The sequence below is a fragment of the Tupaia chinensis genome, unplaced genomic scaffold (assembly GCF_000334495.1).
Source record: "Tupaia chinensis unplaced genomic scaffold, TupChi_1.0 Scaffold000127_2, whole genome shotgun sequence".
In the NCBI taxonomy this organism is placed as follows: Eukaryota; Metazoa; Chordata; class Mammalia; order Scandentia; family Tupaiidae; genus Tupaia; species Tupaia belangeri.
In genome coordinates, this window is record NW_006159596.1 from 3788172 (window position 1) to 3807195 (window position 19024).

General features: G+C 38.1%; 1 pseudogene; it reads right to left on the reverse strand.

Annotated features, from left to right (window-relative positions):
• Window positions 1–17375: 17375 nt before the first annotated feature.
• Window positions 17376–18556, reverse strand: LOC102479245 (histone acetyltransferase type B catalytic subunit pseudogene; annotated as a pseudogene).
• Window positions 18557–19024: the final 468 nt, after the last annotated feature.

The window sequence follows — 19024 nt, forward strand, 5'->3', positions numbered from 1 at the left end:
GTCAGGCATGCACACATGTGTCCAAGATTCTAAAGAGCTAGATGGCTTGGAAAAGGGGATCATAGTGCAGAGAGATCCTTTTAAGGGTCTCTCTCTTTTTTGTATGCATATCCTCTCTATCACTTAAAAAAAAAATTCTAGGCTTTCTGAAATATGGGAAACATGGGTGTTTTTAATTCTTCACAGCTCCATAGTTTATATTCAGTTTTCTCTCTAGTTCTTGCTCTCCTATTTTCTTTTTTTTTTTTTTTCCCTCAGGAATGTGCCAATAAATTTAGGCCAATGAATTTTTTCCTTAGTATGTCCTCTCTATTAAACCTCTAATGTAACTCAGACCATAAAAGCATTAAACATCAAAACTCATAATTATCCAACTTTCCAGGATGTGAGATCTCAAAAAAATCAATTAATATGTGTCCAGAAGAGTTCTCTTACCTCATTACTACTTTCAATAAGCAATGGTTGCCCACTGCCCGCTAAGATGTCGGTTGAGTTTCAGTCTGGGCAGGGTGAATCATAAATTTGTATCATAAAATGACTAGAGTCCATTCTAGAGAAAAATCCAAGAGATCTGTATAAATTCTTTTTTTAAAGAATTTAATTATATTTATTACTTTTTTTTTTTTTTTTTTACTTTGGCTATAGGGCATTCATGAGACAGAGATGGTGGAGTGGGAAGGGGAGTAAGAAAGCAAGCCACCAGGTCTGGGACTCAAACTATAGTTGGTCATGAGGGAATCCAGCGTTTAAACCACCATACCACCTCGGGATCTGCATAATTTCTAACCAACACTTGTTTTTGTTTGCTTGGGCTGCCATAGCAAAATACCACAGACTGGGTGGCTTAAATAACAAATTTACTATCCTCACAGTTCTGGAAGCTAGAAGTCTGAGATCAGGTGTCAGCATGTTTGTGTTCTGATAAGAACCCTCTTTCTAGCTTGCAACACAGTGTTTTGTTTTTTGCTGTGTCTTCACATAGTGAAGAGAAAACGAGGATAAACTCTCTGGTAGCTCTTCCTAAAAGAGCACTAATACAACTGTGAGTACCCCATTCTCATGATCTCACCTAATCACCTGCCAAATGCCCCATCTCCAGACACTGGCTCATGAGTGATTAGGGCTTCAATACATGAATTTTGTGAGGATAAGAGTCAGTCCACAGCAACCCTGAATATGAAGAACATCAAGAAGGTCCCTCTCTCAGGTCATTGGCAGTCAGACACAAGTGATTTAGATAACCCATTTCCAATCTTTTAACCTAGTTCCATTAGTTGTTCCTATAGACTAGGATAACCAATCGTATTTTCATTCAATCCCTCAGAAAAAGCTCAAATCAAAATGGTCTCCCTAAAATTGTCACCTAAAATACATAAACTGAAGCTCCACAGGGATATAAAGAATATAAACATCAGAGATCCAGCACAACCTCTTTTCTATCTGAGTTCTCCTTTAGTCTAGCCCATAGAATATGAGCAAGAGGCTTCTTTCCAAGATAGAAGGTTATGAATGCTCATACCTAGGGCACACTCCATCTGTCAGTGATCAGACATGTACCACGTATTAATCTCTATGAAGTATTTTTGGGAAAGGGAATGGTGAAAATGATTAATATTGAAAATCCAACAACCCAAGCTACTTTATTGTTCTCACTAATGTCCTATAAATATAATTCTGACTGAAATATTGCAGAACTATATTTTTCTTTGTTGGCCTTTTATTTTAATTACATTGTAGTATATATATAGGAATCATTAAGAAAGGCAGATATGTCTAAAAATTATAAATCAGAACTTGCTTCAAAATAGTGACCTGATAAACAATCTCAGTTCACTGAGTGCCCCCCTACAAATGATTGTCTCTCTACCTCCTAACTCTAGAATTGTCTACCTTGAAAAGCTGCCCCTAGAAATATATAAGGCAAAGATATTTGTGAAAAAACGGCTAGTCCCATAAACAAGTTAAAAATTTCAGATTAAAGCTACTATTTTTGGACATCAAATTAACAGAGATTTTTATAAATAATGACATCCAGAGTTAGCAAGGGCATGGTGGGAGTGGAAATTAGAGTCATCTTTCTGTATAGAGATCTGGCAGTAAATAACAAAGGCCTAAACAGGGCTCTTAACTCATCAATTCCAATTATTCAATGCATTCTAACAAACTAAAGATACACTACAAATTTATCACTATGATATTCTTTATCCCATTGTTTGTCATCCTGAAAATTTGGAAACAATCCCAAATTCCAACAGGATGGAACTGGTTAAATAGAAGTACAGGTGTGGCTAATTAGTACCGTTTCTTAAGGACTAATGACATCGTGTTTGCCATTTATTTCTGCCATCCATGTTCTGGCTAACCAGCCATATTCTCACCTTAACCTAATGTGTGCCCTAGGTATGAGCATTCATAACCTTCTATCTTGGAAAGAAGCTTCTTACTCATATTCTATGGGATAGACTAAAGGAGAACTCAGATAGAAAAGAGGTTGTGCTGGATCTCTGATGTTTATATTCTTTATATCCCTGTGGAGCTTCAGTTTATGTATTTTAGGTGACAATTTTAGGGAGACCATTTTGATTTGAGCTTTTTCTGAGGGATTGAATGAAAATACGATTGGTTATCCCAGTCTATAGGAACAACTAATGGAACTAGGTTAAAAGATTGGAAAAGGGTTATCTAAATCACTTGTGTCTGACTGCCAATGACCTGAGAGAGGGACCTTTTTGATGTTCTTCATATTCAGGGTTGCTGTGGACTGACTCTTATCTTCACAAAATTCATGTACTGAAGCCCTAATCACTCATGAACCAGTGTCTGGAGATGGGGCATTTGGCAGGTGATTAGGTTAAGGTGAGAATATGGCTCTTAGAATAATGAATCTGTCTTCCCTCTCTGACCAATCTGGCCATTGTTAGGATAGAGTGATTCTTAGAGGTTGAGGCAAGCATATTCCCAACTCAAGTATAGCCCCTTTGAATTCATTTTTAAAATCCTGGCAGAAGACAGAGTGTGACTTGTAGTAGAGCAAGCACATGGTTAAAGCTCTGAATGCCTTGGGGTCAGCAACTATCCAACCCTTCCTCACATGTGACTTTGCCCAATAACAGACCCCAGTGCAGTGCTTTAATGGAGCTGTCTTGTTCACATTTCAGTCTCATGACCCTACCTTCAAAATAATGGCTTTGCTAGCCAGGAGACCCAAAATGAAAGATGTGGCCAAGGAAAGCCACCAATCGACGCAGTTGTAGGCTGGCTACTGTTAGGGGCTTTAAGGCTAGTTACAGAAGTCCAATTATCAGCTGAAGCAAAGATACAAAAGTTGGAGGTGGCCTGGCTGAAGGACTGAGGAATTAAGATACTCATTTTAAGAACTCAGCCTATACATTAGATTTTAGAGAAGAACCCAGACCTTCAGAGGAAGCACAGATCCTGGGAAAGGACAAAAGTAAGTGGAAAAAAAATAAAAATCTCACAAGTGCGTGAGCCAGGAGAAAACCTAAGGTCAATGGGAGAAATCCCTGTCGGACCAGCTGTTTCCATATGGTGAGATCTTGCACTTTGTACCAATGTGTGAATGTGGAGATGCCTCAGAAATGACACAGAGACTTTTGGTGATTTTCACCAAAGCTCTATGGAGTGTGCTGAGGGCTTTGTAAATGGAAAGCTCCTGGGAGTGTGCTGAGATAAAGCAAGCAGGCCGTAACTGTAGTAGTCTGGCCGCTGTTGTAGGCTGTATAAGTGCAGAAAGGGAGTTACAAGGCAGAAAAGAACGGGAAAAAACTAGAGGTACTTGCCTCTGGAAAAGATATGTGAGCTGTCTGCTCCTCTAATTTGGAGCTTTTGTCCAAAAGGATAAAACAACGAGGAGAGCATATAGAGGAAATAGCTTGCAAAGTAGCTGAAATACAAGAGTGCCCTCTGCTACCTGGTAAGATTCTCACTATCATTTCTCAGGAAAATTGGAATCCCAGGCATCAGGATCCGTGGTATAATGGAGCTGTCTGATGACTGAATTTTTCTTCTTAAAGATGTAGAGTCACTACAAGCTTGTCTGCTCATCCAAACTAAAACCCAAGCTACTGGAGAGCCAGGCGATGAAGGGGAGGAGATATCTACCAGTCAGAAAACAATTATGAGAGATTACTGAACTGTGGAACTAACCAAGCTTATTGTTCAATATAAAGAAAAAGGAAAAAAAAAAAAAAAAAAAACGGGGGAAAGGCTGCTTAATGTTTGTTTAAAAAAAAAAAAAAAAAAAAAAAAAAAAAAAAAAAAAAAAAACGGGAGAAGAGCTGCTTGGCTGCTTCTGTTGTGGGATGCTGGTGGGGCGGGATGTTAAATGGTGCTATCACCGGAATGGCAGCAATAATTGCAGATTTTAGGACTCTACAGGGATCTATCACTAGGAAATGAAAGTTGGATAGAATTAAAAAGGAAAGATAAGGAGGAGAAAACATAGAAGTAATAAAAAGGGACCCCTATAGTTCCCTGCAGCATTGACAAGGTTTGATTCTAACCAGGACCCCAAAAGATAACACAATATAAGCAAGCAAGAAAATTCTGTGTTCTTAATTCTCTGAAATGCTTTGCCTACAGATAGGAAGTTTACTCCTTTGTCTGCTCTTAGGGAACAGAACAACTCTATGCCCAAATACTCTCCCTCTTATAAAGGAGACTTGGGGGTAAACACCCTCTAACTCCAAGTACTAGGGATCCGGTCAGGGTTGTCCTCTGGTTTGCATGGTGGAGGTGATCAGAACCACAAGTAGACTTGACTATTATATAGGTCTCACACTAATAAGGAAACAGTTCTGACCATGGAGGAAACTGGAAAATATGGAAGCCCTAGCAAGGCCAATAGGGAATGCGAGGCTCCTCCTGCTATCCGGCCTCAGGGAACTGGCAGAAGATGGGCCCCTGAGACTATGCAGGCTTCACATATGCTTTGGAGGTAGACCATGAATGTGATGGACTAACCTTGTTTTTAAAAAACTGACAAAAATCTTGTTTTCCCTGTTTTTCTCATCCATCTGTGACCATTTAGGCCACATGGTCGCTCCCGGTACCACATTAGGACAGATTAATTTTGGGAGCACAAGGCAAACACATTTCTAATGCAAGTGGAGTCCCTTTAAACTCCTTTTAAAAGCCCTGGCTTGCTTTGAGGTGGGAGGCGGAAGGCAGTACCACGCTAGGGGGTTGAAGCTGCAAGTATCTTAGCATCAGTATCAACCTAACCTTTTCCCACATGCCCGTTTACCCTATAACAAACCATTGTGCAGGATTATTGGAGATGTCCTGTTTGTGTTTTCTGCCTAACCAATTCTACTATTAAACAATGGATATGGCTCCTCTCTACAAATGTTTTAGATAAAATTTAGTAATATTAGGAACAAGGCAAAAGGTTCCTAATTTATTGTCAAGTGAATAAAAGGTTAAAGTCATATATATAATGTACAATTTTTTTTAGATGTTTTTGCTATAAGGCGTGTGGGCTCACCAGACAGACAGAGAGAGACAGAGAGACAGAAAACGAGAAATCACCCCCCAGGGGGGATGGTCACGCAGCAATCCCTTCTCCTCCATTCTCCTCTCGGGATCTTGGGCACGCATGCAGACGCGCCCGGCGTGAGTTTTAAGCCACCGGGTCCAGGACGTGAATCACGGTCGACTACATGGGAGTCCAGCGACATAGCCATTACGCTAACTGCTGGCTCCCTATAATGTACAATTTGAGTCAGAGGGAGAGGAGGAGAAAAATCTTAAGTTTAGAGTGGATCTCTCTCTTCTCTATTTCCTAAACTTTCCAAAATGATAAACATTATTTTTTAAAAGAATAATCTTTGCTCTTTATTCTATTTCCCACTTTTAAAATGAAGTGAATTCTACACATTTATACATACAATTTTCAATGCTTTCACTGATACATACTCTTGCAAATATGTCCTTGATTTTACAATTACATGTTTTCTTGTCTCGCAAGTCTCCCATGAGCTTGTAAGTTCCAAAAAGTCAAGGACAATTGCATCAGATTTTTTAAAATTCTAAAGCCACAGCGAGACCAGTAGGGAACGCGAGGCTCCTCCTGATATCTGGCCCTAGGACACTGGCAGAGGATGGGCACCTGAGAAGTGCAGGCTTCACGTATGCTCTGGAGGTAGACTATGAGTGTGATTGTGGTACCTAATAAAGTAGTACACACAGAAATTTTACCAAATTTATATTTATTGAATATATCAATCCAGGAGGATGAAAAAGTCCTTAAAAATTAAAGGTGTATAAAAGTGTGTGTTGAATTGATGTCTTCTATGCTAGAAATATGTCTGATCCTTATTTCCCTAATTCAACCTTCACCCACTTTCCCAGTAGTATTTTTCTGCTTCGAGCTATTGCTATTCAAAGCTCTGTCTTAGTCTTTGCAGCTGAGCTCAAACCTTTGTTCAGGAAAGCATTGACACAGCTCTGGCATGCGCATACACCAGGCTGGCCTACCTGAAGACTTCATCTTTGCTGGAAATCATGGTTCAATTTATCTTGAATATTTTCTTTCTATGTTATTAACTGGCTTTGTCTGACAAGTTTGTGTTGTTCTATTTAGGCTACAAACAACAGAAAATCATTCCATTATTTCAAATAGATAGAAGTTTATGATGGAGGTGATTAAGAAAATAAGTGAAGTGGTTGACTATGCTGGTCCCATGGTGGGAAAAGTCTTTCTAAATATAACACAAAATTTAGAAGCCATGAAAACAAGATGGATAAATTCAATTATCCTGAAAACAAAGCTCCCATGTGTTCTCACAAAACAGTTAAGTCAAATAAAGAAGGAAAACATTGGTTACTCATATTACACCGAAAAGACAATTTATTTAATATTGTGTGTGTGTGTGTATGTGTGCATGCATCTTGTGTCTGTGTATCTGTGTGTGTGTGTGTGTGTGTGTGTGTGTGGAGAGAAAGAGTTCCTAAAATACAACAGGAAAAAAAATTCAATTGAAAACAAGGCAACCAAGAGCAAATAGTCCACAGAAAAAGAAATACAAATGATTCTTAAACGTATAAAAATGTTCAACCTCATTCCTAAGTGAAAAACAAATAAAAACCATAATTAGATTCTATTTTCACCCCTAAACTAGTAAAGTTCAAAAACTTACTAGTCCACACAGGGTTGGAAAAACCATGATGGTATAGACACTCGTATATTGCATATATTGTCCCAGAGTGCAAATTGCTTCGACATCTATAAAGAGGGATTGCACAATATGTATACAAAATTGCAATGTGCAATTACCAAATTATTCTCTGTCCCAACCATTCTACTTCTGAACATTTTTCCTATAAACATGGTATACATATGCTATATAGTACATGTAAAAGAGACATATTCCAGCATTACTTATAATTTTTAAAAACTTAAGGACCAGCAGTTAGCGTAATGGCTATGTCGCTGGACTCCCATATAATTGACCGCAGTTCACATCCCAGACCCAGTGGCTTAAAAATCACGCCGGGCGTGTGTGCGTGCGTGCCCAAGATCCCGAGAGGAGAACTGAGGAGAAGGGATTGTAGCGTGGCCACCCCCCCTAGGGGGGTGATTTCTCACTTTCTGTCTCTCTCTTTCTCTCTCTGTCTGGCGAAAAAAAAAAAAAAAGAAAGAAAGAAAAAGAAAAAGACTACAACTTAGATGCCTATTAATATATGTACAACTACATAAATTATACTCCATGTATAAGATAGAATAGATGCCACCTTTAAAACAAAAAGCAACTTTAGGGGTTAGCAGGTGGAGTAGTGGTTAAGGTGCTGTTCTCCCTCATGGCTGACCAGGGTTTTAATCCCCAATCTAGTGGCTTGAAAATCATACCAGGCACATGTGTGTGTGTACCCAAAATCCCAGAGGAGACTGGAGGAGAAAGGATTGAGGAATGACCATTTTCTTTGGGAAGTGATTTCTCACTTTCCCTCTCATTATCTCTCTCTGGAGAGCACACACACCCTATGGCAAAAACCTTTAAAAAACAAAAAAGGAACATTTTTATAAATACTGATATGAACCTTATGTGAAGTGAACCAAGGGAAGTACAGGATCATATGTATAGATTGAACAGTAGCATGTTTGTAAATACACATATGTATATATTCACATATGCATATGATATCTTTAAAGAATATGCATATGTCTGAGAAGGGGAACTAGTCAGAAAACAGGATAAGAAATTTATTTTACAAAATAAACCCTTTTGGACTCTGTGAATATTGAATACAGTGCATGGGTTTTTCTTTATAATAAATGTATAAACATATTTGAAACACATTTTCTTTATTGAATGGACTTCTCAGTAATGTTGATACATGCAAGCAGGTACCTGAACCTTGGAGGATGGGTGCAGTATATTTATGTGGCTAGATGAAAGCCACTGTTAACCCTTGTTGTGGAGAGAGACCACAAGAAGATAAACAAATTGCATAGAAGGAGCCAGGGAGTGGTGTGGTGGTAACACAAGTGGATCCACATGGGAAAAGTCCTGGGTTTGTGTCCCCGAACCTCTCTCTTATCCCTATATGAGAGAGCATACCAGGCACCTGCATTCCTGTGATCCAAGCCAAATAGAGGTAGACCCTGGTGAGAGGAACCTGCTAGGGATCTTTCTGAAAGAAATAAATACACTTTTAAAGGATGTATGAGTTAAAAAATTAAAGAGCCCAGGGTCAACAAATGATGTCACAGTTATGTCACTGGACTCCCTCATAGCCGACTGTGGTTTGAGTCCCAGACTGGGTGGCTTAAAACTCACACTGAACACATGCGCATGTGTTCCCAAGATCCCAGGAGGAGAATAGAGAAGGGATTGCAGCCTGACCATCCCTCTGGGGGGTGATCTCTCACTTTCCTTCCCATGAATTCTCTCTTTCCCCCCTCCACCAACCTGGTAAGCACACATACCCTAAGGCAAAAATCTCTATTTAAAAAAAAAATTGCAAAGTCCATGAATGTAGAATCGAGACCTTGAGTTTTTTATTTATGCCAGAGTGCATGCATAAATGAAAGAAAGTACCCCCCCATGGGGCTGATCACACTACAATCCTTTTTCTCCAATTTTCCTTCATTATAGGTTCCTGAGCATATGCCCAGCATGTTTTTCCAGCTGCAAGAACTGAGACTCAAACCCTCAATGGCCATGTGAGATCCAGCTTCTTGTACACACTGCTTAACAGTTGCACTATGGCGCCAGGCCATTGAGTTTTTTCGATAATTATTATTATTACAAACTTTCCTATTGATCATTATAGTCCCACTGACAAGCGTGACTCACAGTAGTTCCCTAGAGGACTTCACCACTAGGGGAAAGGCATTTGAACTGGTAAGCTGGCTCAGAGCCAGGACTAATGCTTACAGTGGAAGGGCTGCTTGCAGTAGAACAGTGGCTATGGATGGACTTCCTTGCTGAGATAGCTCCCTAATAGTTGCCCGTGTTTTCAGTATGTGAGTGTGAATCGGAAATGAACCTAGCAGTGCAAGTCCAGGGTGCCCTTGCAAAGCAACACACTGAAAAAGAGAGAGCTCATCTCTTCTAGAAATACCTCTGTAGCCTCTCAGCATTCGTCCCACCTCTCACAGTTAAAGAGCATTATTAGTACTGGGAGACTAGTGCAATGTGACCAAGGATTAGGCTGAATGGTGTGAGAAAGACCTCTATAATCCCCTCTCCCTACACTGGAAAACTATTAATACTACCAGTCGGCACTGGTGGCATTGCAACAGTGAATTGAATGGCAGGGGTGATTGTAAGACCTTCCATTTTTAGCAGCAGCATGTGGCAGAAACAGAAGCAAAGTCAGCAAAAACCAAAGAGCTGCTCTTTTCCGTGAGAGTTTAGGGAAAGGATTATCCCCTTGAGCTAAGTAAGCCACCAAAAGGTTATGGCTAATTCTTAATTTGACAGAATGGTAGAAAACTTCTGAATAATATATTGGACTTTCTAGTAATTTGGCTGCATGAATACTCAAGTCAGTGTCAACTTGAAAAGCAAAATAGACATGATAAACTTTGAAGCTATCATGCTGTGTGCAATAAGTCAGGTTGTGAAAATTAAACACTGTGTGTTCCTGCTTAAGAAATAGAAAGTGTCATCACTCATTAGCAGACCCTAAAAAGTTGGTAGCATAGAAGTAGAGAAAGTAATGTTAGATACTAGAAGCTGAATTAGGGGAGATGGATATGAGGCAGATTGAGATAAATTGTTTAAAAGACACCAGAGGGCATGTAAACCAGGGGAGCAGGCTATGGAACAGTGAACCACAGTAGAGTAGAAAACATTGCAGATAATTTAATATGTACTTCCAAAAAAAAAAACCCATAGAGCAAATTTCAAATGTATACAACTTAACATAACATTAAAGGTTGAAGATGGTGAATATGCTTATATCCTTGATTTAATTATTACATACTGTATACATGATTTTAAAAACCATACCGGGACCAGCAGTTAATGTAATGGCTATGTCACTGGACTCCCACATAGTCAACCACGGTTTGAGTCCCAGACCCAGTGGCTTAAACTCACACCAGGCGTGTGCATGTGTGTGCCCAAGATGCCGAGAGAAGAATGGAGGAGAAGAGATTGTGTTGTGGCCATCCCCCCCTGGGGGTGTGATTTCTTGCTTTCTCTCTCTGTCTCTCTCTGCCTTTCTGGCGAGAAAACGTGCCCTGTAACAAAAAAAACTCTCAAAAATAATTTTAAAAATATCGTATTCCACACAGATGTTCAATGATTATATGTAAATAAGAAATCAAAATATCAAAATGGGCAAAGAATTGAATAGTCATTTCTCCAAAGAAGATATATAAACTGGTCAAGAAAGATATGAAATGATGATCAACATCACTAATTATCAGTATATACTAATCAAACCACAGTATATATCACTTCACACCTGTTAAGATAGCCACTAACCAAAAACAAAACAAACAAACAAACAAAAAACCCAGGAAGTAACAAGGGTCAGTGAGAATATGAAGAAATTGGAACACTGTTCACTGTTGGTGGAAATGTAAAATGGTGAAATTGCTACATGAAATAGCATCATTGTTCCTCAAAAGATTAAAATATAGAAAGAATTACATGATTCATGGGTCCAGCAGGTGGCATGGTGGTTAAGGCACTGGACTCCCACACAGCCAACCACTGTTGGAGTTTCAGACCTGGTGGCTTGCTTTCTCACTTTCCCTTTCTCGTTCTCTTTGTCTCTGTCTGGTTGGATTAGAGTAATAATAATAAATAAAAATAATTAAATAAAATAATTTTTTTAAAGAAGAATTATATGATTCAGCAATCCTACTTCTGGGTATATATACAAAAGGACTGAAACAAGACCTATAAGAGATATCTGCACATCGATGCTCATTGCAGCTTTATTCGCCATAACCAAGAGGTAGAAATGGTCTAAATGTCCATCCATGGGTGAACTAATAGAAAATGCAGTATATACACACAATGGAATAGTATTCAGTCTTTTAAAAAGAGAAGGCAACCTTGTCATATGCTACTACATGGGTGAAGCTTGGAGACCTTATGCTAAGTGCAAAAGACCATTCATAAAGACAATACTGCAGGATTCCACTTACATGAAGTATCTAAAATCATCAGATTCTTAGAAACAGAAAGTAGAATGGTGAGTGCCAGGGGCAGGGAAGTAGTGGGAGATGGGACTTGTTCAATGGATATAATGTTTTGGTTTTGTAAGGCAAAAACATCTTAGAGAGCTGTTGCACAACAAGGTACATATAATTAACACTACTGTACTATATGTTTAATAGTTAAGATGGTTTTTAAAAAGTGAAAAGAAAAAACAGGTATGAACTCCTTTGTTTGCCAAGCTGGTGAAGCTGGCATGTCAGTAACTTAAGAGAGAAGATCTGTATTTATGGGGCAGCCACAAGGATGACCAGGAAAAGCCAAAATGTCTTCCCAAAGTAGGAGACCAGGATAGAGCTGGGCCTCTTGAAGCCTGAACTGGAAGGCTGTCCACTTACAATTTAGAAAATTAATAAATTAATTCACAACTTTGCCAAAAAGAAAATGCTCCCTAAATTTATAGAATTAAAGGATCTATGCCTCTCTTTTTGCTCCTGAAACCACTTAAAGTGCTCAACCCCTTACTGCATGTATTATATGGTATGATTAAATCAGAGTGTAATTATGCTCCACAAACACCCTGTTGTACTAACAGCCCCTAATGAGACTATGAGTTGAATATATTAAATTTAAAACCATTATGTTGAGAAGAGAACAAAAAGATCATTAGTTATTATGCTAATGTGGTGATCTTTTAGACTTGAACTGATTGCTGGACCAGCCTTCATTACGAACCAAGGATTAGGCCTTGATTTAATGGCTCCGTCTCTCCATGCCCCAGGTTGCTGTAGCAAACTCTACAGGGTTACTGGGCAAAGATAATGGGGGAAAAAATAGAGAAAGTTCAAAGAGTAGGATGAGTTGTTAATTTTTTTTTAATCTTGGATATAAAATTATAAAGGTTTCAGCTGCTTTAAGGAAGGTGAAGATCTCAGCCCAAATTGCTTGGCAACAGCTTTGACTTTATGATAACTCAGTGGCTTTATTTTGTAACTTTATATGCTCTCTCAGGAGAATATCGATACAGCAGCCATATATAGATACCTATTCAATTTTGAATTAAAATTTGAACTGTTAATTTTTTTTCAAACTAATTATAGAGAGTAATACAAATTTAGATGATTTTGGCTTTGCCTAATCCTGTTTTACATAGAAGAACATCTTTAACCACAAACTAAACCACATGTGAAAAAAATAAATACTAAGTATAAGTATTCTATCACGTTATGTTTCTTAATACTTATTGATTTACTTTGCTCATAAAACATTTTACTGCACACAGGGCAAGCTTGGAAGCTTTCTGCAAATCAAATATTACATTTCTCTTACTGCCCCTAGGGTTTTGAGCTATAATGATTTTTATTTTGAGCACTCCATTAATTGGTGAGGAAATACATGACTTTACAAATATATTTTCCTGTGCCTATCATTGCACACTAACATAAAACTTTAAAAGATTAATATGGGGACCAGCAGGTGGCATAGTGGTTACGGCACTGTGGCTTGAAAATCACACCAGGCTTATGTGCATGTGTGCCCAAGATCCAAGAGAAGAACGAATTGTGGTGTGGCCATCCCCACCTGGAGGGTGATTTCTCACTTTCCCTATCACTGTCTCTGTTTCTCTCTCTCCAGCAAGTGCACACACCCTATGGCAAAAATCTCTTTAAAAAATTTAAAAAGATTAGTAGAAACATCACTTCTCTATAATTAGTAAAACAGGTCAGCATTCTTATCACCATGAAGGGAGGTGGATACTTTCTGACCTTATCATGCTTGCTCTCTGCCATAAAAGCCTTTTACCTTGGGTCCAGCAGTTAGCATAATGACTATGTTGCTGGACTCCCACGTAGTCGACTGTGGTTCGCGTCCCAGACCTGGTGGTTTAAACTCATGCTGGGCGCGTGTGCGTGCGTGCCCAAGATCCCGAGAGGAGAATGGAGGAGAAGGGATTGCGGCGTGGCCATCCCCCCGGGGGGTGATTTCTCTCTCTGTCTCTCTCTGTCTGGCGAGCGCACGCGCCCTAGAGCAAAATCCTCTCCAAAAAAAAAAAAATTCTACCCCAAGTAATGAATATATTTTCCTGTGCCTATCATTGCACACTAACATAAAACTTTAAAAGATTAATATGGGGACCAGCAGGTGGCATAGTGGTTACGGCACTGTGGCTTGAAAATCACACCAGGCTTATGTGCATGTGTGCCCAAGATCCAAGAGAAGAACGAATTGTGGTGTGGCCATCCCCACCTGGAGGGTGATTTCTCACTTTCCCTATCACTGTCTCTGTTTCTCTCTCTCCAGCAAGTGCACACACCCTATGGCAAAAATCTCTTTAAAAAATTTAAAAAGATTAGTAGAAACATCACTTCTCTATAATTAGTAAAACAGGTCAGCATTCTTATCACCATGAAGGGAGGTGGATACTTTCTGACCTTATCATGCTTGCTCTCTGCCATAAAAGCCTTTTACCTTGGGTCCAGCAGTTAGCATAATGACTATGTTGCTGGACTCCCACGTAGTCGACTGTGGTTCGCGTCCCAGACCTGGTGGTTTAAACTCATGCTGGGCGCGTGTGCGTGCGTGCCCAAGATCCCGAGAGGAGAATGGAGGAGAAGGGATTGCGGCGTGGCCATCCCCCCGGGGGGTGATTTCTCTCTCTGTCTCTCTCTGTCTGGCGAGCGCACGCGCCCTAGAGCAAAAACCTCTCCAAAAAAAAAAAAATTCTACCCCAAGTAATGACCCATTTTATTTGTATTTTAACAACCATATAGAGTACAAAGTGCATCTACAGCACAATATTAATAATAAATGACAGTAATAAAGTTGGAAGATCAATGGTAAATTAATTAAAATGAATGAAATCACAATAACTGAGAAAAGATAAAAGATAAAATCACAATAACTGAGAAAAGGACAAACTAAGCAAAATCAAAATGAAAAAAATAAACCCTAAAGAATGATAATTTTATAATGTAAATTGCTAAAATCTGATCCAACAAAAAGCAGCTAACTAATCAAAATAGAACACCAAGAAGCTCCAAAAATAGACTAGCAAGAGTAATAGAAAAAGTTAGAAGTAACATAAAAACATATACAAAGAAAATTTTTCAGTTTTATTTAAATCAAAATATAAGAGTTTAAATTTTATCATATAAATATATTAAGATATATTTACATTAAAATTGCAGTCAATAGTTACTCTTTATACACATTCATGATTAGCTACCAGCTACTATTATTCTTGCCTTTGTTAAGATTTTCTACTCTGACTTTTTTCCTTTATAGTTTTGTAATAAATGCTGACTATGAACTTGGCCAATTATTAAATGCCATACACCTGCACCCTCATGACTCATTTTTTTCCCCTAGAATAGACTATCAACATTTCAAAAAGGTAATAGATTATACAAGGACAAGATAAATTTCTATATTTTCCTCTGGGCTGAAAAATGTTATAAGGACAGGAGTTATTATTAAGTTATCTACAAAGAATCTTGTCATTAATTCCTGAAACCATCTAGGCTGGGTTAACCTCTTTTTTTTAAAAGGGTGAAATAGGCTCTTCAAGGTAAGAATACAATTTAATACATCAGTTTCCCAAAAATAAATAGAATCCTTTTTTTAAAAAATAATTGTTAGAGGACACATGTGCTTGCCTGAGAGAAAAGGAATCTCTGATGGGGCATGGTCATGCTGCAATCCTTTTCCCTCCATTTCTCCTTCCTGTCAGAATTTTGCACATGGGAGTATATGCAGCCAGTGTGTTTTTCAGGCCACCAGAGGTTGAGATTTAAATCACAGTAAGTCATGTGGGTTTCAGCTCCCAATGCAAAGCTCTTTACTGCTATGGGGCCCACCCAACCAATCCTCCTCTTTCTACTCCTTCTCGCTCTGCTGACTGATATTTTTAATTTGGTAGTTTTATTTCTTCTCAGACAGTGTAGGTGGTGAAAGTGAGTAGTAACAATGCAATGTAGCAACAGTGCAATGTAGCAAAGGTAAAAGATTCTTTAATGACCTCAAACTTGAAGAGGTGCATAACTGTGTAGTCTTGGGTTAGATCCTGACACAACCCAAGCAGTTGGAAATAAAGATTCTTTTATTGCTTGCAATGCTTGTGTCTTTAAAGAATTTACTGAGTTCTTGAAAGTTACAAAGAAAAAGATATGGGAAAAAAAAAACTCCTTTTTTGAAAAAAATTTAAATAATAGTTCTTTTTCAGACACAGTTTGAGAACTTTTGTAATATCTACATTATGTTAAATTGTGGTATCATCCCATTCACACAGTTAAACACATATTATACACTGTGACTTTGCAAATGGTTTATTATTTTAAGAGTTTTGACAGTGGAGATCACAGAATTAAGAGCGGAAACAAATTCAGACAACCAAAGATATGTCTTGGACACAAGTTAGAGGTCCAGTACCGAAGAAGGCTGGAGACTGATAACCAAGTTAGAACCAAAGATCAAATGCTAGACAAATAGTCAAGGATTACAGAGAATGTAGCTACCAAAGATGAAGACTAGTCAGTTGATGAAAACCAGGAGCTATGAGAAATATGGGAAAGACGAGGAGTGAACCAGACTAATAAAGACATCTCTGCTGTTTGCTTCTAGAGTAACAACCAGGCTCATAATGTGACAGTCCAGGACTTAAAAACAGAAAGTAACTCACATTTGAAGAATGATAATTGGATTAATCTGATTGAGATGTCACATCCAAAGCCAGGGTGAATATATCTTCTTGATTCTTACAGATCCCCTTTGAATCTTATAAGAGAGTATGCCTAAAAACTTTTAAGGAAGAAGCATTTTAAAATTTGAGGTAAGAAGACATGCATTGAGCCACTAGAGATGTTTGTATTTTTCACAAGCTTCTAATATTTTTATCTCTGTATGAATATTTGTTTAAATATCCTCTAAGTGGCCATTTCTATACATTATTTACTTCTGAGAAAGCCTAAGAAATAGTCTCACTACTGAGAGAGGTAAAATTGACTTCTAAACAAAACAAGTCTTTCCCACAGGCAATAAACATCTTTGAGAATGTCAATGACAGCTCTTCATTTAAGGTTTTGAGTTGGAGATTTATATCTTTTTTTTTTTGTTCAGTTTTGTTTTTTTTTTTAAGGTACTATTCTCGCCAAAGCATAAAGAGGTTTTAAACAAAATTTGGGTAAAATATTGGAAGATTTAGGTCATGATGACTAGCTGAAACTGACATATATTTCCGTCTTCTGAGAAAAGGTAAATGATGAAAGTTGTAAGTGCAATAGAAACGTGTATAAAATCAATTATTGATCAATTATCTCCCCCTAGTTATAATTTCTACAGGTTACAAAATATCATTGACAAGACCTCTGAAACAGCAATTTAGTTTTTATAGAAAAGAAATTAAAAGGTCATAACATATCTGTTAGATAATAATGCAGACTGTTCATCATTCATCTTTACCTTTTTTCTTTTTTTAATCACAACTAAGCATTTATTATACTACAAGTAATTGCAGTGGTATTTCAGAAGCTATATCTTTTTTTGAATGCAATAAATGCTCATAAATTCTAAATAGCATTTTAAAATACTGTCTCTAAAAGGAAATAGTCAACTAAAGATAAACAACTTTTAATATAAGTAAAATGCTATGAGATTTTAAAATTAAAGTCATCATCAGATTTTTCACAGTACAATGTACAGAAATTTGCAAGTTTCCTGTACAGAGGAGGATAATCTTTACTCTTGAGCAAGTCGTTTAATAACACATTGGTAATCTACTAGTTCCTGAAAGCTTTCTTCCAACTGTTAATGTAGCATGCTTATGTCTATTCAGTTCATCTGGTTTGTCAGCTCTTCTGGTCTAAGGTATTTTCTCATTTTAGCAAAATCTCTCTGCTTTTTCTTACATGGGCTAATTAGTCTTCTTTTAATAACCAATCTATAGCTTCTATATTGTTCAACATCAGCCAGGTCAGTTACTAGTCATCAAAGAATTTCATAAACCCGCCTAACAAGTTGCTTATTTATTTTGAATTTCTGCTGTGCCTCTACTGCCATAGCTTCACTGAATCCCTGCATTCACTTATCCCCAGGGAGTGGGGGGAACAGGGCAAATCTTGACAAAGCTTCACAAGCACCAAGAGTCTTAATTTCACATGACTTTTGGATGGATGTTACACTGTAATGTCAAGAACTAAAGGAGCTGCAGTTTAGTATCTATGGGCTGTTTCAAGAAGTTGAGAACCATGGCCTTGACCTTGAAGTGGAATCTGTATCAGCACCTAACTTACATGTGGCCGGGGTTTGTCTGGGTACACACAGTAATTATAGACTGTCATGGAGCCTATGGTCGCCAAAAGCATAGCTCCTTCCCTAGTATACTTCTCAAATACTAGAAAGTAGTGCCATCTTTCATCATCCACGTCAACAAAGCTAGCAGTTTCAATAAACCACATCAAAAAGGTCTGAAGCCTTTCAAGATAGTATCAAAAGCCTCTACACGTCATGTCAGCCTTGTATATCTGAAAGGTAAAGTTTTCTCCTCCCGTTGGACTAAGAATTGAGTATGTGTGAAGTCAAGTTCCAAAGGGCTTGAAATCAACTTCCTTTTCCAGGAAAGAAAATCATTCGTGTTTACGTAAAATCCAGGCGGAATGATTTGTCTAATTTTGCCCTTGACATCATCTTCCTCCTCACAAAGTTCTCATCAATGTTAGGTGCATATTCAACATGGAACATTGTTGACAGGCTACCACCAATGTAGTATAACAGAATCTTTAGACCCTTATAACCTAAAGCAGTTGCACTAATTTTTGTTTGATTGCTGTGTTGGTGTTATATTTGTATTCCACCAGTTTCTTTTCCACTACACTCTAGTATTCTACCAAACATTTTTCCATAGCACCAAATCCCTCCATTTCCAAGATGCGAGCACCCACGGTTGACAAAGGCTGAATCGATCTTTACCTCTTTTCTACGCCCATTCAAAAAGCAGCATGCTCTAGTGCTGAATACTGAGTACGCTGCTTTTCAGTTGTAAATTCAACTTTCAATAAGGGAAAAATAAAGCAAGCTCTCTAGAAATTATGCTGGTTCTGGTCTATCTATAACACATATCCAAATTTCAAAATATCCAAGCATAAACTTCCTTTGTTACACTTTAAGAATCTAAAACTAAGAGCTAAAGAAATTCCTCACACTATGTAGCAAAGCCATGAGACTAAATGAATGTCTGCTCTACACCAGAAACTCGCTGAAGGTTTTGCTCATGAAATTGGGTGCCAGCTTAAGAGGTGATAGGGGAATTTTAGCAATAAAGTTGTAGATAATATATAAACTCAAAGAGAATGAAACTATCACATCACATGGCAAATACCACACCTAGC